This window comes from Pinus tabuliformis, chromosome 6, assembly GCF_031772625.1.
Source record: "Pinus tabuliformis cultivar Carrire ecotype Pingquan chromosome 6, CPIR1, whole genome shotgun sequence".
Lineage (NCBI taxonomy): Eukaryota > Viridiplantae > Streptophyta > Pinopsida > Pinales > Pinaceae > Pinus > Pinus tabuliformis.
The window spans coordinates 1500219145-1500229618 of record NC_142292.1 but is presented as its reverse complement, the minus strand read 5'-3'; positions in this window follow the sequence as shown (position 1 = coordinate 1500229618).

The following is a 10474-nucleotide window of genomic DNA, read 5'->3' as shown; positions in this document are numbered from 1 at the left end:
TTAAAATTAAACTATTCTTCTCCTGCACAATGGCTTCATTAAGGAGAACACTAGTAGAATAAAGTAGATTAAAGTGAATGATGATAATAGATAGGCTAGATTTAATAAAATTCCTGAAGACCTTTTGAGACAATTTTCAAAATGCTCATTGAGAGTCTTAATATTGTTCAATACAGTTAGAAAAGTTGTAATTGCATGATTTATACTTTACACTTATATCGATGATCTTGGTTCTTCAAAAATGGGTGGTTTTTTTATTCTAGTGGAGTACTATATGATGATGCTTTAGAAATGATGAACTGAATAATGGTCAAAGTTCTGACTTGAAAGAAAGGAGATGGCATTTTGGATCCCAAGTTGGTTATTTTATGTTCGGGTCACTCTAGAAATTTCACTCATCAATTCAGAAGCCTATATTTTTTAAGGCTCAGGGCTGGATGCATGTATGAATTCTTACTCTGCTAGCAAAGTGGGAGAAACTATAAGGTAAGAGAGTAAACAAGGGACTTATAGCCTACTCATTTCACCACCAGAGATATTTTTATAAATAAATCTTATTCTGTATTCTAGAATCTAGATGCAATTCTGAGTGCATTACCTTCTTCGCTACTAATCATAACCATGACAATGAAAGGATCTGCGTATTGGCTCCAAGGCTTGGTCTTCTTGATGTGGAAAGCCAAGACCAAAACTAACCACCAATGCCAAAAATAAACAGGCCTATGTTTATCAATTTGCAGCCCTCTAAATCTGCTTTGATAGTGCATAGAACCAATGGTAATTTTCCTGTTCATCTTTTGTAGGTTTAAATATGAATTGTTGTACCTGAGTTCCCATGCTCACACCTTGTTATTAGATGCCAAAAGTACACAATCGTGTGCTAGTTATTAGTTTGTGAAAGAAAGCACGAGTTTTTCCCACACTGGAAAATTCCAGAACAACATATACAAGCTGTTAGTATAATAGTCCAAGCTGTTAGTATAATAGAACAACATATACAAGTTGTTTTGCAGTTCCATGTTATTTATTTATGAACATTATGTAATATTGATGCATTTGGTTTGACACATAAAACTACTTATATGAATCAATTGATAGATTTGATATTGATGATAGAAATGGTTGATGTATGGCCTACATGTGTGACTCACTTAGTGATGGATTATCTAGTGCGTAACTTATAAAAATTATTTTGGTTCATATATAGCTCAAGTGGATATGATTTATTTAAATGAATGACTTGGTGAATTTATGATTTAATTCTAGTGAGAATTCCTAGATTGGAACATGGATACTAGACTTAATAATGTGATGATTATATGTCTTGTTGTTATATAAATGCATGAACGAGAGCTAACCCGCAGGGGGAAAAGAACTATATGATAGCTGAAATCTACTCTTCCATTGAGGGAATGATGAAACATCACATGAGAAAGGTATAATTTACATAATTTTACTACATTTGGTATCTACTTGATATGCACTCTTATGACATGAGTAAAATGCAAATGACAGGTGGCAAGACAACCTAACTGGATTATTCGATGACAAGTCCAACCAGCTCTGTAGTGTGGTTTGTATTAGGGTGTGGACCCTAGTTCTAAAGGAGGGGTGGAGGTATTTCCCACCGTGTATCCTCCAAAACTTGGAATCGTGGGAGAGCAGTGGTGGACACACTCCCCTAGACGTGTGGTGACAATTTCCAGTTGCCTGCTGGGGAAGTTAGGTCAATGTATTCGACACTTCCACCATGTTGGTTTTATTAGTGGTTAGTATGGCCGTTGCCACTAATAAAGCAGTAGAGGATGGATAGGGTGGGAACAGAAGTAGGTCGGGATGGATAAGAGGATATAGATCAGTTGAAGACTCTTGATGGAAAGTAATGTCATTCTCTGACTTGTCAAATTTTACTGCTATAACTCTCTCTAGTTTGCTATGCTTTCGAACTCCTTGTATCTTTTCATTCTAACTTTGAGACGAACTTCTTTGAAGGAGGGGTGTATGTAATGCCCCACTTAAATCTTATCCTGAAAATTTTATTAATGTTTACATTATCTGAAAATTTTGAGAAATATTGGTCTAATATAAAATTCATGATTTCTATTATTCAAATTCACAACTTGCCTTCTCAAATTGAATCTTAGGTAGGATATGGTCTCCTTCCATTATTTCAAATAATATATGTATTCATTTCACATTCCCCAATTTACCCTCACATTTACTAGGAAGAAGACATGATCCTCTCCATTTAATTACATCTCACATTCCCCAATGTATCCTCACATTTATTTGGGAGAAGACATGGTCCTGTCCAACTCATTATCAATATATATATTCATCTCACATTCCCCAATGTACCCTCACATTTACTAGGGAGAATACATGGTCCTCTCCATTTAATTACATCTTACATTCCCCAATGTACCCTCACATTTACTTGGGAGAAGACACAGTCCTTTTCATTTAATTATCAATATATATATTCATCTCACATTCCCAAATGTACTTTCAGATTTACTTGGGAGAAGACATGGTCCTCTCCAATTAAATTTCCAATTTTATATTCATGTCACATTTCCAAATGTACTCCGAGCTTTACTAGAAAGAAGAGTAGTCAACTGTAAGTATGGATGAGAAGTTAATGACATTAATAAGAGGTGGTTGAGATGGAGAAGAGAGGGAGGGTATAAAGGGAAAGGGGAAGGGAGAAAATGGGAAGTTGGGTCTTGCTTATGATTGTGGGATTGGCTGCGATTTTTGGATTTGTTGTGATTTTTGGAGACCTTAGGAACCTGTGGAGGTTTCTTAAGTTGTTAAGAGGAGGGATATTGTTCATCTTGGTCTGGATCATTCATCTTGGATACACACACTACATCTGGTTGGACTTGGGCTCGGAGGGCTAGGGAACCTGTGGAGGTTTCTTGGACTAGGGATTATTTACTAATTGGCTGGGAAGTAAATCTAGTTGGGTCCGTCAAGAGGAGTGTTTAGCAGGAGCAGCAGGACAAAGGCATCTCCACCAGCCTTCGGTACAAATATTCTTTCATAGATTACTCATGTAAATTTTATTAGAATGAAATATTCACCATAAGTTATAAGGATTAAAAAGTAAATGATAAATTTTATTTGTTTAAAAGTCTTGTAAGTAAGTAAACTATTGCCTCTTATTACATTTAAATTCTTTAGAAATAGATCTGCGAGCAAACCCTAGGATAAAGCTCTTACATAAACACTGAACTACATTGATTAATTAAATTAGTTAATAATATTTTAAATCATTATAAACCTTGAATCCAAAACCTTATAAAACATTTTTCCCTTCTAAATTATTTTTATAATAATTTAATATGTATTAGTTCATATTCATTTTTAATAATATTAATAATAAAAATAAATTTAATAATAAATATTTTATTGAATATAAGCAAAATATTTTTAATTTAAAAATTAATTAATTTTTTTTTTCGCAACCGAAACTAATTATAAATTCTTAATCCGTTATTTTGATTTTAATAATATATTTGAAAATTTTATAAACTTAAAAATTAAATTTTAAGTATTATAAAATTATTTTAAATTTTAAAATATTTTTTCACTTTATAGTTCAATGGATATTATTTTATAATTTTTTGAAAAATATAAATATTTTTCAAACATTAAGATAAGTTTAACTTTATCAACCAGTTATATTGTTATTTAAATTTAAATAAACATTATAATATAATTTAACTTTTAAATATTTTATTTTTATTATTCAATTATTATTTATTTTATGTCAATTAAAATGTCTTTTATCTTATCTAATAAACAAAACATTATTTAAATAAGTGAAAGTTGTAAAAAAATTATTGTTCGAACAAGTTATTAGGTAAAAACTAAAAATAAACCATTAAAACATAATAACTTAATTTTATAGTTAAAATTGAAGTTATTAAAGTATTCATCGTTTTATTTTTTTCCCATTGAAAACTAATATATAAGTTTTTCATTTATGTGTCTTTAATTTTCATTTTTGTTTTTTTTTTAATCTTTTACACTTGGAAAATTAAACGGAAGTGAAGTGAAGTGGAATGCCTTTCCATAAAGGATTAAAAAGATGGAAACGCTTTTACTTTTCTTTTGTGACCGGAATCAACATATCCTTTCCCTTTCTTGTCGTAACTCGATTCCTTGGAATCTTATACATTTGTAAAATTAAACGGAAGTGAAGTGAAGTGGAATGTCTTTCCGTAAAGGATTAAAAAGACCTTCATAATCGGGAACTGTTTTTGTTTTGTTTTTTTTTTTTTTTTACTTGAATCAACATATCTCACCATCACAATCTTTTCCCTTTCATGCATCGAAATAGGAAGATAGAGCTTATCTAACTTAATCTGCATGTAGGTTATTTCATCCACTAATCATTGGAATTGTTGTCAATGTTGGATTAATATGTGAGGAGAAGAGGCGACTTGTGTTATCCATTATTTTTTTTCTGATTTGTAGATAGTGCAATGCATCCTCAAATTGGCATATGAGAGGTATCTCTAAGAATAATGTTGTCAAGAAAATGGAATATTGACCAACAAAACTAGTTAAGAAGCTAATATTGAAATGCAACACAAAAATTCATACTATCAACCTTGAGAGGGGCACTATATACTTATCCATAAATGAAGTCATCCTTTCAAGTTTGGAGTAAATGTGCCTATACTGTGTACTTCATTCCCTACTACAGAGGACTTCAACACATATAGAACCTATGATGTGGAAAACACATGATGGAACCTATGATGTGGAAGCTACACTTTGATGGTCTAAACATTACTGTACAAAGATTACATCATGTAGCATTATGTTTCCATCCATGCATGACAATTTTTGACCATAATGAGCTCGTGGCATTGCCTGCTATGAGATTTCCTTATTTGATATAAACGGGACACTACATAATTTGTCAATTCATCATCTCTCAAGTTTAGGGCTTTGGGTACATGGTAAAACATAACTATGGAAAGTTATGCAAGCTCCACAATGATTTTTTGGGAAATTGAAGCCAAGTTGGTTTCCTAGGGAAAGGGTCTTGAGAAAATGTAATTGATTATTAACAATGGCTCACTCAAGATAATCTGTGAGAAAGGATTCAATAAGGAACTCAATTTGACTCCTTGCAAGAGAGTGTAAAATTAAGCTTAGTTGTTGGAAGCATGCCCCAAGCCCCAAGAAAAAGAATAAACACAGTTTCTTCAGGGGGAAAAAAATCCCATTATCACCTAATACTCCTAGGATAAAACATATCATTATAATATGTTTAACCTATTAAGTGAAGATGAAAATGAAAGTATATGGAAAATTTGAATAAAATATATTATTTAATATGTCTAATCCAATATTTATCCTATAATTATCAAGTTCAATTATATATATATATATATATATATATATATATATATATATATATATATATATATATATATAGATATATATATATATATATATATATGCTAAATTTTCTATTGTCTCAAAATAACTTCCATACAAAATCAAACTTCATTGTCAGACAAGAACACAGTTGTGTTTTGCCACAAGGGAAACTAGATCTACGGATAATGAGATCTATAGTTTATCATCCAAAACCATCCAAAAATATTACTAGCCTCCATCTAATTTTCTGACATGCACTATGCCAGAAAATACAAAATTACAATTTCTAGTTATCGATGGCTAAACATCTTCTAGAAGATGTTATAGACATATTTGGGCAATGCAACCCCAATCACATATGTCCATTAACCAAGGGCTTCTGAGTCCCTAAAAGTGTTGTTTCATGCCCTAAAGGAACAAGGTCCGCTGATTACATAATCTCCCAGAAGTTCTCCATAGAAAACTGCTCAGAACTGGTCAAAACTAGACCAAACAGATTGCCCAATGCTAAGGGTGTGATGCATCTCACCTGCTCAGTGTAAAAGTGCGATGCATACTAGAATTCCCTTCTGTAGGGTGCGATGGGCGAGAGTAGACAAATGGCAGAGATAGTTTGCAAGGTGGATGATCATGGAATCTTCCAGAAACTTTTCTTGTGACACTTGCCTCTCTGAATTTGCCTAGGGATGAGTAAGAGACCATCAATCTCCAAGTGGAATCAGGGACTATCAGAGAGAAGACACTAATCAAAATCCCAGAAGCTGACTCACCCCCCTACAATCATCTATATATGGATCCCTCATCCCAGAGATCCAAAGGCTGGAATATTGTATCTTGTAAGGAAGTGTTGTTGGTTTCTTGGTGGAATATCATAGTGTTAGGTGATCTAAGCTTTTCATGAGGTGAAGAAGGCCTTTCGTGCTGGGAGGATGACGCTGGGTCAAATCAATGGGTTGTAATCCTCTCTTCTAATCTCTATATCAATAAAGCTATTCAAGTTTTCCTCCACATTCTTGTATGTTTGCTAATATATGCATGTATGTGGTCAATATATATCTGGTCCTATATTGTTTATGATTGTAGATCTCTGCACTTTGAAGGTATTATGTTGCTTTGACTTTATAGGTACTCTTTGAAGCAGAGTGGTCAAAGGAGGAGCAGCAAAGATCTATCAAAGGAGAGAAGGAACAAGCAGAGAACCAAGCGAAAGATCGAGGTTGGTATTCTTCGCTCTTCTCCTATCTACTTCTCATAAATGAAAACGAAAGTAACTTTAATCTGTTTGTTTCAAAGATAGCTACCCATCTTAGTGGGACTAGCAGCTCTACATAGACACTAGATTTCCCGATAACAAAATGGCAACTCCGTTGGGGAGCGACTACTTTGTTTGCTTGTCTATATTTGTTTTCTTTATAAACTTACAGATGGAGCCTGAAGTCAAGCCAGCTAGCCTTCGAACTACATTTGCTATGCAAGTGCAAAGTAGATCAATGTTGCTTCAGTCTATCTCCGGGTTTTGTTTATAAACTGAACAATTGATTTGCAAACATCCTAATTGCCCTGGTGGTGGCTCAAGTAGCCTCATTAGATCAGCCCCTGTGATTTGCATTTACTGACTATCATTTGCTCGGCCTAAATCCCTGAACTAAGCTGCAAACTGTGACCCAGAACCAAGTTGAAGTCTCGTCCCTGGACCATCGCACCTTCTCCTCTTGGGAATCTGGATGCATCGCACCTCCCATGTGCAGTAGGTGAGATGCATCACACTTTCCCTATGTTACAGGTGCGATGATCAGATAAGACCTCTTCTGCTTCCAGATTTTGGTTTTTTGTTCACTCTCTTCAGCTTTATTCAGGAGTTTTTCTGTCTGTGATCAGTATACCTCTGTGGAAACTCCCTTCCTTTGCATGATTCAGCCTCCATAGTACAAAGAACTGTAAATGTTTTTATGTATTGTTTGCCATTTACAGTTCTCCTTTACAAAGAAGTAGCGTAATCAAGCTGTCGTCTTTTGATTTGGAAGTGTCGCAAGTGTCGTTTTCAGTCAAAGAAAAGAATCCTATTGTTATTGATGGTCGATTATATTGTTACTCTTGTATTTGATTTGAATTAATAGTTTTTCAAGAGTCGAAAGCAGTTTTCAATTCAAAATCAAAAAGTGTCGTCATTATCTTCCTTTCATTTTTTGAAAAGAAAATCATTAGTACTGTCGCTTGAAACGATTCAAATTTGTACTTAGCATTCTTTTTGTCATTCACACATTAAGAAAGTGAAAAAAAATACATGCACGTGCATTTGCATTTAGACTGCTTGTTGATTTTGATTTAGGACAGTGCATCTAGTGTGTGCTCTCTACTCTTTGTTGAAAGAATTCCGCTTCTCTTTCCTTAGTAGCTAGGATTTTCATTGCAAAAAGAATACTAAATGATTGTTTATCATCTTAGATTTCAATTTAGGAATTGTATATCTACATCACGCAGTGAACATGAGAGGCAAACTTCTTAAGAAAGATCAATTGTATAATAAATTCAATGAACATAAAAATCCTTTGGAACCTAACGCACAACATTTAGAAGTCTAGGCTAGAGACGTATTCCGGTGTCATAAAGCCTAGTAACTATTGCTTTCATTGTCGATTGGGTGATTCCTCGTCTTTGAGACAACAAGTGCCAATACGGACTTGTGCTCCCACGTACCGTCGAGTATATATTGGAAGACCACAATAGGATATATCCCTTATCCTTGGGAAGCCATGTCTTCCGCCCTATCGATTCAAATGCACTGAACACAGCATTCGGGAAGATTGACTGTTGTACCGTAAAAAGTATTTTGCAGTTTTGCGACTGGTTTGGTAATCCCTCTGTCTAGACTTCCAAAGTAGTCTCTTTCATCCTTTTCAGACTCCTTAAACGAAAAGGTCCATCTGAGCACTTGTCACTTCAGGCTCATTAAAAATCGAAGGCGACTAGAGTCATCTTTTTCTTTTTCTCGACTCTTAAAAATTGAAAAAGCAAGTTGTGTCAAAGCATCTAAAATTTATTTTAATAAGAATAACGTCATTATTCCCTCATTGGTCTTAGGTTGAGAAAAATGAAGTCCACCAACCAAGGATTTCCCCTTGGGGGAAATCCTAGTCCTTTCTCCTCTTGGGGAGATGTTGGTGCACCTCATATGGCCACATTGTCCCTCCCAGGACTGACAATCAGCTTGCCAATATGGCTTTTCTCGACCTCTGTCGTTCAAACCGCCGCGATTCTTGAGCAATCAAGTCAGCAACTAGATGATACTAGAGTTACACCCCAACCTTCTGCTTCGCTTGTTTCTCCCTCCCCTCCTTCCTCTTCACTTGGTAAAGCTGGTGAAGCTAAAGACCAAGTAACTGAGAAGAAGAAGAAAGAAAAGAAGAAGAAGGAGCCAAAGGCAAAAAGGGGCAACCGTGCATCGTCTAGCGAAAATCCACAGACTGCACCGTCCAAGCCTAAATCTCCATGTGTCATTTGCAAAGGAGACCACTATCATAGAGATTGTCCTTGCATCCCTCGGATCTTAAGGGACTAGTCTCCTCATTTGCACAATCTGGCGTCATCAACCTCTGACGTTCATGTTGAAAGCACACCATCAACTAGTGAAAACGAAGTCTCTGCACAGAAAGGAAAATGTAAGTTCCCTTATAGACTGTGCGAAGGCAATCATGCTGTCCACCGTTGTCCCTTCTTGGATGAAGCTAAAAGAGTCTTGGAAAACCGTCCTGCTTCACCGCTACGGCTTCCTCCTGGGTACAAGAAACTCTTGCCGAGTCCATCACTAGTTGAAAATCCCACTGACACGCCCTTGTGGTCGGTCGAAGCATCTATCATTGAAGATAAACCCTCTGAGTCCACACCAGACGAAAGTCAAAAGGTAGAGGTGGCAGTCGACCCGGTCTTGTCTCCGAAAGGTCTGTCTTCAGATGATAAAGTGACCGAAGAGAATGAGAATGACACTATTCAAATTCTTTTCGTAAACACAGACTCTGATGAACATGGGGGCAATCTACACGTTCCTTTACCGCAGGAAGGAAGTTCGTCAGAGTCATATCCGGCCGTCTATTCGGTCCCACCTCCAAGAAACCTAGTCATTTCCTGCGATTGGAATCTACTAGGCAGACCTCGTCTACCATCTAATGTACCATTCCGAATCATTGTACAATCTTAAAGAATGGTCATGGTCGGTACTATCATAGATGAAGGGGCTTCTGTGAGTTTCCTTGACTGCTTGGAAAATGCTTGGTTCACCATCGCTTATGCCTGAGATGAGAAATATGACAGGCTTCGACAAAGGAACCAGTCGACCGTTAGGGATCCTTCCGAATTTACCTGTAATTTTGAGAAGGAAAACCTTATATCTGAATGTAATGGTAGTCCAAGGACCTTTAGATTACAATCTACTGCTTGGGCGTGACTATATTTATTGCATGGGAGCCATTGTCTCCTCACTCTTTCGAGTAATTTGTTTTTCACATGAAGGCCGAATGGTCCAGCTCGTAGACCAGCTCTCATTCCCCATCTCACACATAACTAATAGTCAAGTACCATCCCTAACTAGTCTTTTCATGCAAGGAATGTCTCATCAATCTCCAGTCCATCTGCCTGAATAACACGAGTAATTCGGTGGCCATGACTGAAACCTAGGGGGCATGCACCTTGGTCTGCTTTGGTAGGAAAACTTCAGGTATAGGGTAGGTTTCCGCAGAGGATATATGACTAGTCTGATAGACCCATCCATTTAGGAAAATGTGATTAGACTGGAATAAGATACCTCCATTAGAAGGTAGGCCTTTCCCGATAGAACAAATGTTTTGTCTGCAAATTGAAGGGTAACCTGGAAAAGGTAGGCTTTTCCTGACAGAACAAATATTTTGTCTCAAATTGAAGGGTAACCTTGAAACTCTACTTCACTATACCTAGGGGCATGCAAACCTTTTTGCATGCAAGTGAAGAGCGACCATTTATTTTCTTAATTTTTAGATCCTCAAACCCTTTAAACTTGTAGGATTGGTTGTTCCTAGCTTGCATAATGAAAGGATGCGGA